Below are 22,147 nucleotides of genomic sequence, written 5' to 3' on the forward strand. Positions count from 1 at the left end.
TCTTATGATGATTATACACTGCAAAGAATAGTTTATTGACTTTATCTCCTGACTCTACCCATGTAGATGATATATTATGATAATTAAAATCCATTGAAATCTTTTGTAATTCCAATATCTGGTTCCCTAATTGTATCACTCAGGAATTTATATACCTCGAATATGGTCTTCTCTCTTGTAGATGTTGCAAGGATCTTAATCCCCTACGAAGTCTTCCTATTTTAGTACAAGACTCATAAAATACTTGTTTAGCTTTACAGTGCAAAAATTGTTGTGTTTTGCTAATAGCCTTTTGAACACTAAATAATGCATAATCATATGAGTAGTCATATTTATTCCAAATATTATGCACAATAGGAACCCAATCTTGGCTAAGAAACACATGATTCAGAATTCTAAACCTAGAATTTCTATGCTGCTCCTACAAGACTATAACTAAACGAAGTGGTGCATGATCAGAAAAGGAAAATGAAGGTAAGATTATAATTGAACCTCCTTTATCCCATAAAAACTTATCCGCATAAAATCTATCTAACCTAGATAAATTGGTATGTGATTGTTTCTATCCGATCGTGAATAAGCTAAGGAATCTTGCATCCCTACAAAAGAAGACACAAGCCACAAGTCCATTAAACCTAAAGAAAAGATCAACCATTCCCATTCGTATAATTCTGAACCAAATAATGGTTGTGATGTGCCTCCTAACCCATCACACCCATCCTCCAACATATTAAAGTCACCTACAATTGCCCAATGTTCAACAACTGGTAATTGTGGCATTATGCTCTTCCATAATGTCGTTCTATCTCTTGCATGATTCGGTGCATAAATATTCAACAAACCCCACTTCTTTGAACCAATCTCAAGAATTATATAAAGACCCCTACCACAAGCCAAAACTCCGTAATGTGAGAAAAAGGACCACCAAATATTGCTTATTGCAATGCAAAGACCTGCTTTTAAACTATTATCCCCAGTTGCAAGCACCTAGAATTGTTTCCATTGGCTTGGCAACAAATTTCCATATTTTTGAATTCTTTGTTCATTTAAATGATGCTCTTGAATAAGAAGAACATCAATCCTACCTATCAAAGATTTCCTTAGCACGCATGTAGCCAAATCAATCCTTTGTGCCACCCTTTTGGCACACATGTAGCCAAATCAATCCAAATGGGTCTCTATGTATCCACTATAAATTGAGCAAGAAGTAAGAAGCAAGGCAAGCTACTTGGGGGTTCTCTCTATGTGCATTTCACATATTGTTGGAGAAGCGGGGCAAGATCTCAACTGCTTGCCTACCGCCTTGTTCATGGCATCCCAACTCCATCTCATGGCCTAGGAAGGCGATACCCCTATGCAACCCAAGTTCCCACAACCTCATGAGTGCCCCACAATTCCAAATGGAGCAGCCCCTGCAAGTCCTCTCTAATGCCATGATTCAAATCAACCACATGAATAAGGCTATACTCTCTTTCCTTGCTGCCAACTCCGAGCAGTTTCATGATCGGTCTAATTCCAAGGTCCACGCAAAGACCTTCTCCGGCTTGCCCAAAGGTCCTCTAAGGACGTATTAGCTTGACTGAACCACTTCTCTAGTTCCACCAATGATCTGATGCTCGCAAAGCCTTGGAAGTTCTCACCCTCCTAGAGAACGTTGGCGCTACCAGGTTCGTGCAACAAGCAAGTGAAGTGAAAGGGAATTGGGAGATCCTTCAGGCTCTCCTTGTGCAAAACATTGCACATCAAAATTCAGCCCAAACGGTGTTACAACAGTGCGAGACGTTGCAACAAGAAGCGTGCCAAGAAATAGTGAGGCAATTTGATGTTCGCTTAAATTAAATCCTTGTTCGTGCTAGTCCTACTATGCCGATCCTTTTAGAAATGTTTGGTGAATCAATATTGTTTGGATATGGTTAGAAATAATCTTTCAATTTCTCCACACATTTCTACACATTAGTTTGTATGGATGCAATTATGAATAAATGAACTTAGTGGATCACCACTTTATGATCCTAGTGACAAACACAAATAAAGAAATCAATTATCCTCAAGAAATGGCTTCATGAATACTATAAAACCATTCGTTTTGAAAATGAAATTTAATTATTAAAAATGATTTAATTAAGTTAAAAACAATTATAGACCAATCACTCATTGATAGATTATAGAAATATAATTACTTTTAGTCAGAAGTCCCCTTTTTAGTGTCTAATAAAAATATCCACAAAATCAAGGGAATTAAAAAGTGGGGAGTTTATGAACAATTATATTGTCATATATGTATGGCGTGGCAGTTTTTGAACCAAACTTATTGTTTGCCAAGATTCATAAACGGTTAGTTCAAGTATGAACCAAGAACCTAGACAATGTAATAGAATGCTATAAATAGAGATGAAAACCATGAAGTTGAGGCAAAGGTTATTTTGGGAAATCATTCTGAGCATATTACATTGGTGGAGATGACATGCAACCAGCCACTAGCCACTCAACACAAAGCAATGGCCGCCAAGCAACAACCACCAACAGTTGCCATATTTCTCAGGCATATTCTAGAGATATTCAATCTCGGAACTTGTATAAATATGTGCGTTCACCCACATTACAATCAAGGTGAGCAACACCAGTTACGGAGTTGGGGTTGTTTACCTTGATCGTAATCTAGGTAAACACACATATTTATACAAGTTCTAAGATTGAATATCTCTAGAATATACTTAAGAAATATCTCTAGAATATACCCAGGAATTATCTCTAGAATATTATCATCTAGAATATACCATAGAACATTCCTAGAATATACTAAAGACTAGAATATTCTATACGTTAGACTATACAATATTAAGTATATACAACTCATATATAACTTAAGTGTTTCCAAATGGTTTATCTAATGCTAAGTATTGGGTGTGTTATAGGTCAGAGGTTCGAGTCTAGATGGGACATTATCCTCCCTCCCATGCCATCTTCCCAAACCCGTCGCCGGTTTGTGGGGATATCGGAGATGAAAATCTTAAACCACATCCGGGACATTTTGTAAATTCTTCAGACAGGGGGTAACCCTTCCACAAGACGAGGTATTGCAGGTGTGGATGATGCAACCGTGAGTCAAGTATTTGGTCGTCCACGTATTCCTTGCCTGTCGTCAACCACACAGATAGTGGTGGGGTGGCCTGACATCGTATGAGTTGTGACACATAATTGGGTTCGAGGAGGGAGACATTAAGAACATCATAAATACGAAAGTGGGATGGAAGGGCCAACTGGAAGGCGAAGGGATTGATGCGTTCAACTATATGGAATGGCCCCATCTTCTTGTAATCAAGTTTCACACATGGACGAGTAGTAGAGATGTGCCATTGTAACAACCAGACCATGTCACCGACGACAAAGAGTGGATTGACAAAGCGATGGCGATCAACATGACGAAGCTCCAAGGATAAGTCATGATGTAGCTCTTCCAAAATGCGGGCTCGACCTTCTACAAAAGGGTTCACAGAAGTGGTAGGGAGGGAAATGTTGAAGCGAGGATGTAAAACATAGTTTGCAAAGAAGGGCGTGATGACAATCGATGCATGGAGAGAATTATCATAGGTGAATTCTGCTAGTGAAAGTAAGTTGATCCAATCCTCTTGTTGGTAACTAACTGAGAACCGAAGATACTGCTTAAGAATTTGTTTGACGTGCTCCGTCTGACTGTCAGTTTGAGGGTGATAGGCGAAGGAAAACTTGACGAAGATGCCTAAAGTGTGCAACATGTGTTGCCAGAAGTGCAAGACAAACTAGGGTCCGCGATCAAAGATGACATCGTCGGGGAGGCCATGCAAATGAACCACATTGTTGAGGAGTATATGCATCATTCCTTCTCCGGAAATGGTTTTTGAGCATGGAGTGAAGTGAGCCATCTTTGTAAACCGATCAACAATGACCAACACCGAGTCATAGCTATTGACCAAGCATAGATCGGTTATGAGGTTCATAGAGATAGAGGCCCAGGGACGACTAGGGCATGGAAGCGTCTGGAGTAAGCTGTATGGCCGATGATGAGCAACTTTGTAGCGAGCACAATTTTTGCACCTCCAAAGTGACCCACAAGGGGGTCATTGTGGCATTCCCGCAACACCCAGGTGCGATAGGCCCTCTGAGAAGTATCAGAGATGATCTCGTAATAACAAACCATCTTGCATGGTGAAGTGGTCAAGGTTTGTCCTTCTAGGCGTCTTAGAGCAGTTTTGCAGACTATCTCGAATCTCGTTGGCGAATGCTGTTACCGGCCGACAAAGGAGTCCAGAGTGGGAAACGGAGAGCTAATTAAGTAGTAGGAATGTGGTTGTAACTAAGCTATGAGTGTGGACGGACGGACCGGAATCGGTATGCCGTTCCGGATCCGGACCGATCCCGAACAGGTGCGGATGGCACCGTTTTGTAATACAGACCGGAAACCTATTTAAAGGCCCGGATACAATGCGATAGGTAGCGGTTAATTAATGAAAGCTTAAGCGTTGTTATCTCTCTGTGTTAATTGTCGTTCTGTCTTAATTGTTATATCTTACGCGTGTTATGAAAGACGATCCTCGTTGAAGTCTAATCCGGTTGCCGTAACACCCTTTGGTGAAGTGTCTCACGTAGACACCCTGTGTTAGGCCATTGTCCGGCCCGAAGAGTTAACACAGTTTTTGGCGACCACGATGGGATCAGGTCACGACAGAGATGGCCAAAATACAGATCCAATCACTGGTGACTCCAATAAGTGTACAGAATAAAGAAACGGAACGACCTGTACATAGCAATAAGACCCCGGCAACAGAAACCATTTCGGCGAGAGATGCGGCGCAAGCTCGGGAGCTTGCGGAATTGAGAGAGGAGCTTGCCGCACAAGAAGCGCTAAGGAGCCGTGAATGAGAATTGAAGACGGCGGCCGAAGCCGAATTAAAGAAGACTGCTGAGAACCTCCGCCGGGCAGAGGAGAGCCTCCGGAAAGGCCATCAAGCGTATGACCGGCTAAAGGAGGAGAAAGACAAAGTCCTGCAGGAAAAGGACAAGCTGTGGAAAACGGCGGAAACAGAGATTGAACGGCTAAAGGAAGAGCTCCGCTAGCAGAAGGACTGCGAGGACCGGGGCCGTCGTCAGATCAACGCACGGCTCAAGCAAAAGACGGATGATTTTGAGCACCTGCACCGGGACTACAAACGGCTGGAAACGGAGCATAAAGAACGGATGGCCGAGCTCCAGCAGGTAGTTGATCGGGCCGCGACGGCGATCGCCGACGAACGGGCGGAAAATACAAGACGCTTAGAAGAGGCGGAGAAGGTCCGGATGGAGCTCCAGAGGCAGCAGCAGGAAGACAAAGAGAGAGCGTCAACAGTATTGCAGAAATTACAAAGTACATATCAAAGGCAATTGACGCATTACAAGGCGCAGGCGGAGGACAACGTCAAAATCATCAAACAACTGAAGGAGGAACGGCAAGCGGCGGAAACCAAATCACAATTGGGAACGAGCCGGATTCAGTCCATCCTCCGGGCATGGCTGAATCAGACGAAACACTTGATTGATGAAAGCTCCGTAAAATGGTGGACAAAGTGGGCACAAAATGCGGCGGAACTCCAGTTGCTACGGGCGGATGTGGCAAACCGGCGGAAGGTAGGAGATGACTGTTATACGTTGACTTCCGAAGACTTCACCGCCATACGGGACGAGCTAGCCGACAACTTCCAAGTCCTGGCAGATGAACAGCTGGCGCAGGTCAGGCAGCTCGTAGCTCAGCTGGACGATGATAGGTTGGACGCTCAAATCCAGTTTGAAAGCTACGAGCGGTCCTAGGTGCGGGAAGAAAAAGCACGGGAAGCGACAACGGTTAACCTTAGTGATGAGGAACCATCGCCGGCTGAGGGCCAGCCGGGAACCAGTCAACCGGAGACCACTACGATGCAGGGAGCAACGATGGAGACGCCAGTGTCAGAGCCACAAACGGAGGAGCAGCCGCAACAACCACCAACGGACCCGCCGCAGCAGACAACAACAAAGCAACAACAACAGCAACAACAACAACCACTTCCAGATGAACCATTGGAGCCTCTCGAACAAAGCATTCTAGACATTTTGGACGAAGAATAGCAAGGGTCAGTTGTGGATTCGACATACAAGGTACTGTCCCACGGGCGTGCCATGTGTTACCGGCCGACAAAGGAGTCCAGAGTGGGAAACGGAGAGCTAATTAAGTAGTAGGAATGTGGTTGTAACTAAGCTATGAGTGTGGACGGACGGACCGGAATCGGTATGCCGTTCCGGAGCCGGACCGATCCCGAACAGGCGCGGATGGCACCGTTTTGTAATACAGACCAGAAACCTATTTAAAGGCCCGGATACAATGTAATAGTTAGCGGTTAATTAATGAAAGCTTAAGCGTTGTTATCTCTCTGTGTTAATTGTCGTTCTGTCTTAATTGTTATATCTTACGCGTGTTATGAAAGACGATCCTAATAAGTAACTTAACTAAGTTGGATTAAGCGTTGAAGTCTAATCCGGTTGCCGTAACACCCTTTGGTGAAGTGTCTCACGTAGACACCCTGTGTTAGGCCATTGTCCGGCCCGAAGAGTTAACAAATGCATTGGTTGTGGATGCATCGGTGATCTGTCGGAGTAACGAATCATCCTGCAACATAAAGTGGCAAAAAGATGCAATTGATCGGGTTTCAGCAAACAACGAGATTGTTGAGCATGAGCAGCATCCCCCGAGCAGATGGAAAATTCGGCACGACGAGAAAGAGCATTGGCCTTCCCATGTTGGCCACCGGGTCGAAATACGATCTCAAAATCATAGTAAGCGAGAAATTTCGACTAGCGAGCCTACCTTCCATTCAAAGTACGAGTAGTGGAAAAAATAAATAAATTCTTACGATCAGTCACTACCTGGACACGGTGTTGTGCTCTGGCCAAATAAGGGTGCCATTCTTGAAAGGCAACAATGATAGCAACAAGCTCCTTGTCGTATATTGCATAATTGATTTCATATGCTATGAATTTGTGGGAGTAGTAAGCCACTGGGTGCATGATATTGGAGTCATCGACCTAATATAAAATGGTGCCAATGGCAAAGTCAAAGGCATCAATTTCTACCTGGAAGGGTCATGTGGGGTCAGCATGTAGAAGCACGTTGTCGCGTTGTTACACACGTGCGTATAGAACGAGGTGGGACCACGGGGGTCTTGGAACGAGGAATAACCAATCAGGAGTAGGAGCAAGAAGGACAACGACCGTGCTTCCACACACACACACACACACACACAGAAACCGCAACCGAATGAAACAACGGAAACGAGACGAATGCGTATATGTATATATATATTCTGATGAAAAAGGGGTTACAACTGGTAGGCTGGTGAGTGACAATATCCTACGCCTACACGCACGCACATAGAAGAGCGAGATGGAGACTCTACCGGAAGCACTCGGGCGTTCCGCGGAGCAGAGTCAGCCTCCCGAAAACCTGAACAGAGCAAAGACAGAGAAAGACGGAGGAGAAGAGCTCGGTCCTAGTCCGATAGCACTTCGTCCTCGACAAAAGCGATCCCTTTTACGATTCCTCTCCCTCTCTTTTATAGCCCAAGGAGGGAGGCCGTTACAACTTGTTACCTCACCTTTATTCTCTGTCCTTTCGGACGGAGATATGTGTTATATGTTTTATGGTTAGGGTATGATAATGATAAAGATAGGAATAGGGCTAGCAATGATGGTAGATTGATAATGAATGTGTGATGATGAGAGAGGGCGTGAAGAACAAGACAACCATTGAGGGGTGGGGGGTGGTGCCTAGAATGGCTCCACCCCCCTCCCAAGGGGGTTCAACGTTAAGGGGAGAGAGAGGAAGAGAGATGACAAAGAGAGAGAGAGAGAGATTAAGAGAGAAATGTTCATTCATGTTTCATTCATTCCCCATAAGGGGTTAAATAGGTACAAAGGGGTAGATCCACAAGGGTGCAAGCCCCCTTGGCATTCACACCTAGTCACTCACTCACACCTCTTTGTATCTACCACACTCACACTTACATTCACACTCATAATTTTATAAAATCACACATACATATCAACACATTACATCTTTCACCCTCACTTATCACATTTATCAATCACCCGTACATCTCGTACGGTAACACAATATGGCACGCCCGTGGGAGAGTGCCTTGCACGTCGATCCCACATGCCTTGATCATAATTTTTCTTCGACCGGAATTTCCATCGGTCCTCTCAACAATCGACTCCCTCGATCAGAGCGCTTGACTCGAACATCTCCGTCGGTCAGTGACTCTTCTGTGACACGAACATTCTTGTTCTGTCGACTTACGAACTTTGGTAACATCAACGATCGACTCCCTCGATCGGAGCGCTTGACTTGAACATCTCCGTCGGTCAGCGAATCTTCATCAGTTCACGAACTTCGGTAACATCATTTGGGTTGTCAAAAAAATGTTGTATGTATGTGTGTTCCTTTTGTTCATTTTGTGAGTTGTGTGTCGATCGCGTCCATTTCTTTTAGGTTGATGAGTTTTCAAATTTTCGTAGGTGCCCTTTGATTTTTAAAATTTGTATTATATACCCTCGAGTTTTGAAAATTTCATTCAGTACCCCCAGGTTTCTGAAATTTTAGATTGCTAACCTCAACATTTAAAATTTCTTCAGGTGCCCCTTATCATTCTCTTTTTCCCTCTTTTTTTCTTTTCTTGTTTCCTTCTTTTTTTTCTCTTACTTCTTGTTTTCTTCTTCTTCAACGTCTCTTCCTCTATGTTTTCTATTTCTTCTTCCCTTTCTCTATTTCTTTCCTTCATCTCCGTTTTCTGTTTCTTCTTCCTTCTTTCACCACCGCTATGTCCGTTGTCCGTGCCTATCACGCTTTGTTCTTGTGTGTCGTTGCGTCTATACGGCCTTCTCGGTTCATCTCCGTCTCTGTCTCTATTTTCGTTTCTGTTTTCGTCTCTGGCTTCGTCGCCGTCACCATCACTGTTGTCATCACCATCACCATCACCATCTGTCGTCCTTGTTTGTCCGTCACTGTCGTTTGTCGGTTAGTCCTCGTCCAGCGTTGTCTATCTGTGTCTCTGACTCTGTCTGGTCCGTCTGTCAGAACTGGCCGTTATTGTCTTTCCGGCCCTCCAACCACTATTCGGTTGTCCGGTCTGTCGTTTCAACATCATCACTGTTCCGGCCATCGGCTGTCCGGCCATTCCTGTCACTTTTTTGCGTGGTGTCGCCGTTCTGGTTGTTGTCCAGCCGCTTCGGCTGTCTGTCCGGTTGCTAATTTTTGCTGCCGCTGGTTGTCCGTGTCCGACCCTATCTCCTGGTCCTCCGTTCGTTTGTCTGGCCCATCCGGTCCGGCCATCTTCGTCGCTAATTTTTCGCCGCCGCCGCTGATTATTTGCTGCCACTCCGGTCGTTGTTCAGCTACTATCCCAACCATTTGTCCGTTGTCTTCCGGTCGTACGTTCGGTCCGTCCTCCCGGCCGCCTGTCTGCTTCCCCAGCCTTGTCCGACCCTCCGGCCACTCCGGCTGCTACTGCCACTGTCCGGTTATTCCGATCGATTTTCGGCCCTTCCGACCGCTCTTTCCACTCTTCGGCCGAAACTCTCCTGTTGCGGCCGCTACTTCGTTGGGTTTTATGGTCGTCTCCGTCGACCGGCCGTCGTCAAGCGTCGTCGTCCGGCTGTCGTACCGGCATTTGTCCGGTCGTCGGCTGTTGTTTAGCCACTAACCGGCTACTCCAACCGCTCCGACTGTTGTCCGGCTGCTCTTCAGCCGTTGTCCAACGTCGTCCGGTCTGGCCGCCTCCTTTCCGGCGCCGTTTAGCCACTACGACCGCTCTTCGGTCGCTCTCCAGCCGGCGCTTCTCCAGCCTCTCCTCTATCGATATCGTTGTTCTAGCCATCAAGCTGTCTTAGTTCGGCTCGTTCCGGTCCGTACCGGCCGGTTTTCTGGCAGTTGGTTCGGCTGCTCCCATCTTTGTTCATCTTCTCATGCCATTGGTCATTCTTTCCACCGCCCTTTCTCTTTGTCACCATCATCTCTGGCGGACCCTTCATTTTTTTCGTCTTGTTGTCCGGTCCTCCTTGTTCTTCTTTGGTGTTCTCCCGTCTTCTCCTTCTATTTGTTGTTGATGATTTTAGCAATGGTGACCCTAATGATTATGATTACAACGAAAAGTGACCGCACATTCTAATTCCTTCATATGCATCATCTTGGAGATCATGTTTTATGAACAAACTATGCTTATTATGAGTGCCACCATGATATGAATCATGCTCACATGCATTATGGTGGTTAATATAGCTGTTAGTATCAGGGTTAGTATAAGGGCCAGAGGCACACACTTAGGGTTAGTACACGAAGAGTTTGGGCTAAACTTATAAGGCCCATGGGTGTAGGAGAAACTAGGGCTAGGGTATCTAGTGCAAGGAATGGTAGAGGAATTAGGGTTAGGAAAACAAGAACAGAAAATGGGGTTAGGGTTACAGGAGTTGTGATTATCCAAAGACCAAAAATGATGAGAATGATGATGATAATGCTCGGAGACATCATCAATCTACCATTTTCATCATTTCTTGTACATTGTCAATTTGATTTCTTGCTCTCTCGCACATACTTCTACCGCATATCATTCCGTAAGTTCCACTCGCACATCATACTGCCGCGGATCATTCGTCGACTCTATCTCCAAAGGGGGGTCGCCTTAGTGGTCGCCAAAAGGTGTTATATGTTTTATGGTTAGGGTATGATAATGATAAAGATAGGAATAGGGCTAGCAATGATGGTAGATTGATAATGAATGTGTGATGATGAGAGAGGGCGTGAAGAACAAGACAACCATTGAGGGGTGGGGGGTGGTGCCTAGAATGGCTCCACCCCCCTCCCAAGGGGGTTCAACGTTAAGGGGAGAGAGAGGAAGAGAGATGACAAAGAGAGAGAGAGAGAGATTAAGAGAGAAATGTTCATTCATGTTTCATTCATTCCCCATAAGGGGTTAAATAGGTACAAAGGGGTAGATCCACAAGGGTGCAAGCCCCCTTGGCATTCACACCTAGTCACTCACTCACACCTCTTTGTATCTACCACACTCACACTTACATTCACGCTCATAATTGTATAAAATCACACATACATATCAACACATTACATCTTTCACCCTCACTTATCACATTTATCAATCACCCGTACATCTCGTACGGTAACAATATGCCTCGATCTCCTACCTATCAAATCCGTGCAACCTAGGATATTCACATCAGCCGACTTGTACCTAAATATGTACATTACAACAAAACTTGTGCCCGCGTGTAAGGGTCAGTTCGCGCACATCATTCTCCAATTCCGCCTAGGGACGGTTTTCTCTACGACAACGTGGGCAGTGATGAATGCATGTTTGAGAGAGTTGAACGTATTTTGTGTTGCCGAGGTCCATAGAAAGGGAGTACCTTTGCGCGTGAGGGTGATAAGAGGATGAGCTAGAGTGGAAAACCCCTTGATGAAGCTATGGTAAAAATTGACGAAGCTGAGGAAGGAATGCACATCTTTAAGTTGAGTTGGAGTCACCCACTCCTTAATGACTGAAACCTTCTTCATATCCATCGTGATGCTAGTGGGCGAGATGATGTAGCCCAAGAATTCAATTGTGGTACGATCAAACTCACATTTCTCACTTTTGGCATAAAGGCCGTGCTCCCGAGGGTTTGCAAGAATTAATCGACCTTGACGGGTGTGCTCTGCCATGTTTGGTGAAAAAATTGAGAATATCATCTAGGTAGATGACCACAAAATGATCGAGATATTCCCATAATATACTGTTCAACATATGTTGAAAAACAGTTGGGGCGTTAGTAAGGCCGAAAGGCATTACCTTGTATTCGAAATGCCCATATCATGTTTCGAATGCGGTTTTCCATTCATCACCGGGCTTGATGCGTACCAAATTGTATGTGCCACACAGATCAAGCTTGGAGAAGAGATGCGTAGCGAGGAGCCAGTCAAGGAGTTCGGGGATCAGAGGGAACGGATAGCGGTTGCGCTCAATGAGTTTGTTGAGACCTTGATAGTCTACAGATAAGTGTACAAAGCCGTCCTTCTTCTTCACGAATAATATGGGGGGCCCGGCCGGCGACTTAGAAGGTTGAATATATCCTTTCGCGAGGTTCTCATCGAGATACACTCGAAGGGCCTTTAGTTCTAATGCAGACAATGCATATAGAGGACCAAAGGGGGGACACGCCTTCATGAAGATCGATGAGACAGTCGTAGAGCTGGTGTTCAGGCAAACGATTTGCATTACATTTCTCAAATACATCAGAGAGGTCTTTATACTTGTCGGGAATAGCGTGGAGTGTGTTAGAAGTAGCTCCACAAATGGTGAGCGGGTGATGAAGTAAGGATGGGATGGCCGAGTTGAAATCGACCGTCTCCAGAGGATGTGAAACTAAATTGACCTTCATAAATGTAAACGAGCATCATGGCTCACTAAATGTGATCGAGCGATTGCACAAATCCACTATTGGATTGTGCGCCTCCAACCACGATAGTCCTAAGACAATCGGATGTCGAGGGGATGCGATGAGGTAAAAGGGAAGCTCCTCCTGGTGGGAACCCACACGAAGCCGTAATGGGATTGTAGTCTCAGTAATTGCTCTTGACGAGATGACACACCTATCAATGGCTTCAACAGGAATGGGCTCTAACGACCAACCAATTCGTCTTTCGGCTTATTTACCCGATTCGGACCCAACCGATCGGTCTCCATCCGATCCGGCTCTCGGCTTCTTCAGCCGATTCGGTGCAAGTTGACCTTGCTCGCTCAACAAAGATCTAAAAAATCATTAGTTCTCATTTTTCCTTAAAAATACACAAAGTTACTTTTCATATTTGATCAAACTTTGGCATTTTTCAATTTTATCAAATGGTGACAATTTCACCTTTTTCATCAAGTTTTCAAGAACATGTGATACTAGTATCACGGTGTTTTGTGAAATGGCCAAAAAACCCCCAAAATCAGATGAAATATTCCTTATCCTTCCACTTGTGAATGCGAACGAGGATTCCTCACAATCTTCCTCTTGTTGTGAATCAACCTCATGTATAGCACCATCCCCCACAGGAATTGGATGAACATTAATTAGATCACTATCTCGACCTTTCCACCTTGTCAATATCCTCAATGGTTTGATCCTCGATGAACACTACATCACACCTCCTTATAAGCACCTATAATCAAAATAATCTTGATCATATCCCATTAAAAGGCATTGTTTAGACTTAGCATATAACTTAGACCTTTCATCATTGGGTATATGCACAAAACACTTACAACCAAACACACATATCGTAACAAACATCCCTACCATGTGTGACAACACTCTATTCACCACTATTATTAATGCAAATACATTTCAGCTTCTTCCTTATCTTCTTTCCACAAAAACATGAAATTCCTTAAACACATCAATTACTTGATCTTTTGACTTCAACATTCGAACCCAAAGCTTCCTAGAATGATCATCAATGAAAGTGACAAAATAAAGTACTCTGCCTATTGACCTTACCTTCGAAGGTCCACAAACATCCGAATGTACTATGTTGTGAAAGTTAACGTGCGGAATCGTATTACAAACCGGCTCTACCGGATAGTAACAGTAGAGAGAAAGGTTCAATGGAAGCTTAACACAGAGAATATGCGTGGGAGAGAAAGAGAGTGAGCAGAACGTAAACTCTATTAAAAAAGTAACACTCTGTAACTTTGTACATAGAATGTGCTCAGAGAGCACTTTTATACAAGTCCATAAAGGATTGATAGAAGTATTGACAGGTACTTCAATGCTCATACGAGTAACTGTACTGACTCCAAAAAATATCGCTACGTACTAGGCTGGATCCGTAGGCCTCTAACCGCATACCGGTTTCAATAAGATTCAGCTCTCCGATCGGGCTTCTGGTTCCGGATATCATCCAGACATCGATCCGGCTCTGGCTTATTCAGCCAATCTAGATCCGGTTGAGCTTGCTCCCTCAACACTCCCCCTCGAGCTCAACTTGAGGTTGGATCGTGGTGTCAGTTTCTGTGGTAGCCGGTTCTTCCCTCCAACTCCTTCTGGTGTCCTCCAACCTTGCTCATGCTCCTCGTCCGGTCCGGTTACGCTTCCCACGACCCGTCCGGTTCTGCGATCCTCGACCTCCTTAGTCGGCTTGTCTACTCAACATGCCCATCTCAGCTCCTTCGCTGCTATGACTCCGGCGCTTGTCCACCCATCTGTTTCTCCATGTCGGTGTCAACTTTCGTTGCCTTCTCGTCCGCTTGGTCTTTAGTTGATCCGGCTCCTCCGAATCCAACTGTTGAACCGAATCGGCTTCCTTTGATTCGTTCTAGCTCTTGTCCAAGTTGGTAGTCTCCAACTCGTCTTCCATTTTTAGGCCCTTCACCACATCAGACCACGTCCGGGTCTTGGCCTTCTTTCGGTCGGCTCTGTCCTTCTTGACTCTACCGCCACTGTCGTTTGCTCTTACTTGTTTGGATGTGCCAACTCCATTGGTCGGCTTGACTTCCTTTATCTACTCATCTCCCCCCTTGGTTCTTTCTTCCTCTCCGGCTCCTTGTCTGGTGCTATCCATTCCCATTCTTGTTCTCCCCCTCATGTGTGGCAGATCAAGATGTTGAATGCCAAGCATCTCCGAAAAATGTTGCAACTTGTCCTATCCGAGCGACTTGGTGAAGATGTTGGCAACCTGTCGATCCGTGTGAACATACCGAAGTTCAACTTCACCACCCAAGACCCGCTCATAGACAAAGTGATAATGCACTTCTATGTGCTTTGTCCGAGCATGGAATACAGGGTTCTTGTCGAGCTGTATGCTGCGTATGTTGTCGCAGTAGATCAGGATCAGGGTCGGCATCTCAATCCGGAGGTCTCGCAGCAGTCATCGAAGCCAGATGGCTTCACAGGTGGCAATGGTAGCACCCTGGTACTCAGCCTCAGAGCTCAACAGAGCCACTGTTGGCTGCTTTTTGTTGCTCCTTGCAACAACCGCACTACCAAGAGAAAACATGTAACCGGAGGTGGGTCGGCGATCCGATGCATCACCAGCATAGTCGGTGTCGGTATACCTGACGAGCTTCCCAACTATACCGTGTCGATATAACAATCCGGTCCTTCGTGCCGCTAACATACCAGAGACGGTGCTCGACGGTCGACTTTTGCATGAACTGGCAGATCACTCCGACCGGGTAACTAATGTCGGGTCGAGTGATTCTCAAGTATATGAGGCTTCCGACTATTTGTCGGAACCATTTCTCATCGCAGGCCGGTCTGGAGTGGGGACGTAGCTTCAGGTTCCAATCCAGGGGTGTGGAGATCGGTCGGCATGCTGTCATGCCGAACTTGTACAACATATTCAACACATAGTGTCTTTCTGAGAGGAATATGCCATTGGGGGTCCGGACCACCCCGATCCCAAGAAAATAATGAAGGTCCCCCAGGTCCTTCATTTCACATGCGTCCGACGGTTGGGACTTCACTCGATTAAATCATCTACATATAGCAGGATAGAAACCGGACCGTCGGACTGTTCCGGATGAACAGTGACGAGTCAAACTTTGAGGCCGCAAACCCCATCTTATGCAACCGGTGCGTGATCTTCGCATTCCAAGCTCGGCGGGCTGGCTTCAAACCATAAAGCGACTTCTTGAGTCGGCATACTACCAACTTGTTCATCGTTGTTTGGAATCTGGGGGTTTGGATCATATAGACCCGTTCTTCAAGGTCACCTTTAAGAAACGCATTCTTCACATCCATTTGGTGAAGATGTCATCCCCTTGCCGCAACAACAGCCAGTACCACACGAATCGTCGTCATCTTCACTACCGGAGCGAAGGTCTCGTCGTAGTCGATTCCGTGGGTCTGTGCGTATCCCTTTGCCACTAACCGGGCCTTGTACCGGTTGACCGAACCGTCGACATTGTACTTCACCTTATACACCCACTTACATCCGATCAGTTTACATTGTCGGGGAGGGTCAACCAGGTTCCATGTGTCGTTGGCATCAAGTGCCTGCATTTCTTCCTCCCTAGCAGCACGCACTTCCGCCACCTTAGTCATGTACGCATAGTGATGCGCCATGTACTCGTTATACCTGTACCTCTTGACAGGGTTCTCTTGGCGGGTTGACCGACGTAACATGTCATTACCCGGTTTGAGGCCCTTCTTGGCTGGTTCGGGCTTCATTTTTGAAGGTCCGCCTTCTCCCTTTCCGAGGTCAGATTCGGTCAAATCCGACCCTTCACTGCCGATATCGTATTCCAAAATCTTCTTCTTCCCCTTCTCTTTGCGCTTGAACCATCCCCTCAATTCCTTGTGCAGGGAGAGCACGGTAGAGTCTCCACGACTCGCCGGTTCTTCATCCGATTGGTCATCCCGACTCAGCCGCTCATTCGGCCCACTTAGACGGAATGAGATCAGACTCTCATTTAGAGTACCGAAATCTTCATCTTCTTCTTGAACCTCTCCAGGTTCACTAGCCTCATCCTCCAGAATCGGGTGGATGACGGGAGACGTCCAGCTGCATGGCTCCTACTACAACCAGACGATATCATTTTCCGAATGTTGGGGTCCGTTGGCTCGATGGAATTGTGGGTGACTACTCCTAGGACAATGGTGAAGGAGATGACCCAACGCACCACAATATAGGCACAATACATTAGCTCGCCGAAATTGTCGTTCAGGATTAGTCAATGGCCGAAATTGAGCTTGATCAATTAAATTCCATTGGGATGGAGCATCTGCCAAAGTAGGGGAGCGTTAAAGCGGGAATGATACCTGGGGTTGTACCATTGGGGCATGTCGTGGAAGTGAATGAGTCAAACTCCAAGTCCGGCCCTCTTCTTGGCGAAATTCAAAAAGACGATTGTCACAATGGACTGCTTGTGAAATCGCTTGGGATAATGAGGTGGGCTGGGGAAAGTTCAAGAGAAGATTCTTGACATTGCTGAAGGCCCCGCCGAAAGTGATAAGCTAAAGCTTGATCACCCCAGTTGACATCGCAAGCTAGTTGTCAAAATTCTGAAGCATAGATAGAAGTTTCACACAAACCTTGTTCATGTTGGGACCTCGATCCCTTTGGATGGGGGTCAGGAGGACCGATTCAGACAGACTAGATGAAGGAACTGGATCGGGATGAGACCCGGAAACCGGATCTAGTGAATCCGAATGGATCTGGTGCGAACCAGATCCAAGGATATATTTGTAAATATGTTTCATGATGAGCCTATTGAGGCTATATTTGTAAATAACCCAAAAGCCATATAAGTATAAATATGACTTAGGGCAATCACTTTATGTGTGTGTGTGTGTGTGTTGTTAGTTGTATGTGATTATCGTTGTCTTCGTTGTCCTTTTGTTTTGTAACTGCCGCTTAGCGAAGATACAGAGCTCCAGATTGTTGCCTGTGAGTCTCACATTGTTTTCCTCCCCTCATAGTGATAGTTGGAGTCCGTGGGCTCCCAGGGTTTTCCCCGTTTAGGGTTTTCCACATTAATAGTCTGTGCCATCTTACTTTTAGTTTGTTCTCTTCCATTCATTGTTTAAGTCTCGGTTGTGGCCGAGCGTTACTTCCTCTGAAACTGGTATCAGAGCGATAACAACAAACCAAATGGAAGACTCATTCGGCGGCATGTTCAAGCTCACAGGAGCCAACTACTTAGTGTGGAAGTCGAAGATGAGGGACATGTTGGTGGTTAAAGACCTCTAGCTTCCGGTACAGTTCGAGGACAACAAACCGGACAAGATCAATGCCACGACATGGGAGGTGATGCATATGAAGATGATAGCATACATAAGATGCTTCATCGACATGAGCCTATACAACAACTTCAATGAAGAAAGCAAGGCTCATGAACTCTGGGAGAAGATAAGCATCATGTTCTAGAACAAGAATGTCGTGAATCGAGTCTCGGTTCTCCAAAAGCTGGTGAGACTCAGATATTAAGACGGCTCCAACATGACGGAGCACATGAATGCCTTCCAGGGGCTCATAAATCAAGCCACCTCATTGGAAGTACCTCTGGCCAATGAGGTACTTGCGTTGCTATTGCTCGGTTCCCTCCCGGATAGCTGGGAGACGCTAGTTGTCACTTTGGGCAACGCCGGGTCGGAAGGAAAGCAGTTGTCCCTAGCAAGCGTAAAGTTGAGCTTGCTAGATGAAGAGGCGCGTCAAAAAGACAAGGAAGTGATCTCCGACCCAAAAGCCCTGATTTCCGAATCTGACACAACGAGGGAGAAACCGGAACTGGAGTCCCTAGAACCGTGAAAAGTCAGGGACAAGGTCAAAGTCAAGGGGGAGGCCTACTTGCTTCTATTGTGGGAAGCCAGGGCACTTCCAGAAGAACTGTCGACATTTCCGGAAAGAGAAAGGAATCAACGGTGCCGATTCGAAGAAGAGTTCAGACCGGAAAGGCTCAGATCGGAAGGGAACGTCGGCGATCACGACAAGTGAAGAAGAAGTGTTGCTCATCACCAAGGAGAATGACTTAAACCTTGTCGGCGATGAGACAACGTGGGTTGTCGACTCCGGAGCATTGTTCCACCTGACATCGGACCAAAAATACTTGTCATCCTACACAGCCGAAGACCACAGTTGTGTCCGGATGGGGAATGAAGGTACACGCTGAATTGCTGGCATAGGAGATGTGTTGTTGATGACATCAACCAGATGCGAGGTGTTTCTTAAAGATGCCAGACACGTTCCGGAGGTTCGGTTGAACCTGATATCAGACGAACGGCTGGATGATGAAGGCTACACGGGTAGCATCCGGCATGGCATCATGAAGTTCAGCAAGGGAAGCCTAATTGTGGCACGATCCTGGAAGATCAACACACTGTACCTGATGCATGGTCGGATATGCCAGGAAGAAGTGAACATAGAATCCAACAATGTCGGTGAGTTGTGTCACAAGAGACTATGTCACATGAGCCAGAAGGGGATGTGAAGACTCGCCGAAGATAACCTCATTCTGGAGGTGAAAGAATCTTGTGACGTGCATTGATTGCTTGGTCGGCAAGCAAAATCGAACCTCGTTCTGGTCAAGACCACTGATGAGATGAAATGCACCACTAGAGCTGGTGCATACCAATGTCTGTCAAGTGGACACGAAGTCACATGCCGGATCACAGTACTTCATGACGTTCATAGACGACCACATCCGGAAGCTGTGGGTCTCACTGTTGAAGACAAAGGATCAGGTGTTGTCTGTCTTGAAGGAGCTGCACGCGAGAGTGGAAAGGGAAACCGGTTGGAAGCTAACGGCGGTTCGAGCAGATAACAGAGGTGAATATAGGGGGCAGTTCGAGGAGTATTTCCTGTCGAAGGGAATCCGGCTCAAATTCACCATGCCGAAGACACCGGAACTGAACAGGCTGGCCAAACGGATGAACCGGACCATAATGGAGAGAGTCCGAAGCATGCAAACTTGTATGTCGCGAGTCATACAAGCTTGTAAAGAGGGGCATTGTGCTTTTTACCGAGACGGACATATGATAATAAATGATCGCGCCGCCAATTGACGGCATGTGGCCCATGTGATAGACAATAAACTTAGAATGACTTTATGGAACTATAACAGTGCACTTTAGACACACCCTAGCCGTCTAGAGGAGATTTTCAAGGTATCTGACATACTTTTTTTAGTAGAACTACATCAGAACCCAAATCGAGGACTGCCACGAGTTGACAGTTTTCGTTGGGAATCTGTCTTTAGATAGACCTCATGTCGACATACTACTAGAGGGTCTGGAGCGGTTGCGATACTATTTCGGAGAGAGATACAAAATAGGATAGAAATACTAAAGAAAGATCCAGAAGCCCGTTTTGTATGGGTGAAAGTCCTCACTAGCAAGGATCATGCGATATTTATCGCCGTGTGTTACTTCCCCCCGAAAGGATCCCAGTATAATATGGCTGGAGAGGCGAGTATAGTTGATGCAGGAACGCCGCATGGTCCTTCTCCATACGAACCTTTATTGGATGACATAATCTGATATTCTTCTCAAGGGGAAGTCTTCCTTGTAGGAGATTTCAATGCGAGAACCCAATCCCGACAATGCACAATATTTCAGATGGATAGAAACCTTGAAATGGTGAATGTCGACCCTTTAGACTTAGACATAACGCGTACATCAAAGGATCAAGGTGCGGACGCCACAAGATTTGGCCATCATCTGCTTGAACTTGGAAGCCGACACCAGATGATCATATATAATGGCTTAGCCAAGTGGCCGGGCTCGGAAGCGCTCACATGTTTCCCACATGGAGGAGGGGAAAGCACAGTTGATTACCTAATAGGACGCCCTGAAGCTACCCACATGGTTAACTCCTTCCGGGTGACCCCATGCCCCATTGGTGCAGACCATAGCTTCCTATACTTTGAGCTAAAATGCAACACCTCCCACGCCACCAACTCTAGTCAACCAAACCATCACACCATAATACATTTCACACATGAGCTCGATGACATCTATTCTCAACATGTTCAAGCCCATCTCTCCTCTTTTGATTCTTCCTTGCCTTTAGAGAACCTCACTACAGAACTCGCACACACCCTTCACTCAACAGCAATTAGTAGCTTCCCATACACGAAACACTCCAATCATAGTAGAATAGGGTCTATGCCACAGAACAAGTGGTATGACGAGGATTGTAGAGAGTTGTATAGACAACTTAAAGTGTCGCGACTTAGTGGTACTATTTCCTCAGTACAGGCCCGAAAAGAGATGCGCAAGATGACACGTCGTAAAAGACGAGCTTGGGAAGCATCCCAATATTGGGAACTCTACCATATGCTCATGAGTAGGGATTGCGCCCTTACATGGAAGAGACTACGGGAACTGCGACCACAAACACCCATCGAGGATCCCAATATTTGGCACACATATATCGAGAGACTCTACCATGTCCCAAACCAACCACCCATCCCAATGCCTTCCACACCCCGACCTAACATGGGGACACCTTTCACGACCTCTAGGGTCACGAAGGTCATAAAAAAATTACAGCATAGGAAATCCATGGACCACATAGGATTGCGAGCCGAGCACATCATATATGCTCGAGAGTGCCTAGATCCTTTTCTCACTCTAATCTTCAATCACGCCCTTGTCGAGGGTTTTCCACCACAATGGACCATGAACACAATGGCCCCTATATATAAAGGAGGGGACCCAATGAACCCAAATACATATAGGACCATTATGATAGGCCATACGCTTGCTAAACTATATGGTGCGGTAATGGAAGCGGAGCTTAGCGATTATATGGAAACATTAAGTCTTCGAGAACCTGAGCAGGCTGGTTTTAGACGAGCCTTCTCCACTATTGACCATATCTTCACACTTAGGTGCTTAATTGAGCAGACGAAGGCTCGTAAGAAGAAACTATATTGTTGCTTTGTGGACTTCCACAAAGCCTTTGACACAGTTCCTAGGGAGAAGTTGTTTGATAGACTTAAGATATTGGAGATACCAAATGACATGATTTGGGCCATTTATGCCCTATATGAGCAAGTCTCTAGGTGCATAAGATGCCCAGGTGGTCTATCCAATTGTTTCACTAGCACCATTGGTGTAAAACCGGGGTGCCCCCTATCACCGACTCTTTTTGGGATCTACATTGATAAGATCACTGATTTTATTGCTCGTAAGGGAGGCAAGGGAGTAGCTATTGGGGATACACACATTAGTCTCTTACTCTACGCAGACGACATTGTCTTTCTCTCGGAGTCAGAACACGGCCTACAAAAGCATCTTAATGCCCTAGATGACTTTTGTACACAACGAGGACTAGTAGTGAATCTAGCAAAAACTAAAGTCCTTATCTTTCATACATCGTCCCGAGCTAGGAGTAAAGGTCACCTAATCCTCTCTCATAAACTAGTTGAGGTAGTTGGATCATATGTATACTTGGGAGTCACTTTTAGTGCTCGCTCAGGTGAATTCTCGATGACCCAGGCAGCCAAAGATAGGCTAAAGAGAGGGTATGCATCCCTCTCACTCTTAGAGAGACAATGCCACCAAGCATACTTTCAAGAGCCACAAACTAAGGGATGGCTCTTCGACTCATTAGTGACCCCTTCCC

The sequence above is a fragment of the Azolla caroliniana genome, unplaced genomic scaffold (assembly GCF_043228905.1).
Source record: "Azolla caroliniana isolate FFs.n. ecotype wild unplaced genomic scaffold, voAzoCaro1.0.p SCAF_5, whole genome shotgun sequence".
Classification (NCBI taxonomy): Eukaryota; Viridiplantae; Streptophyta; class Polypodiopsida; order Salviniales; family Salviniaceae; genus Azolla; species Azolla caroliniana.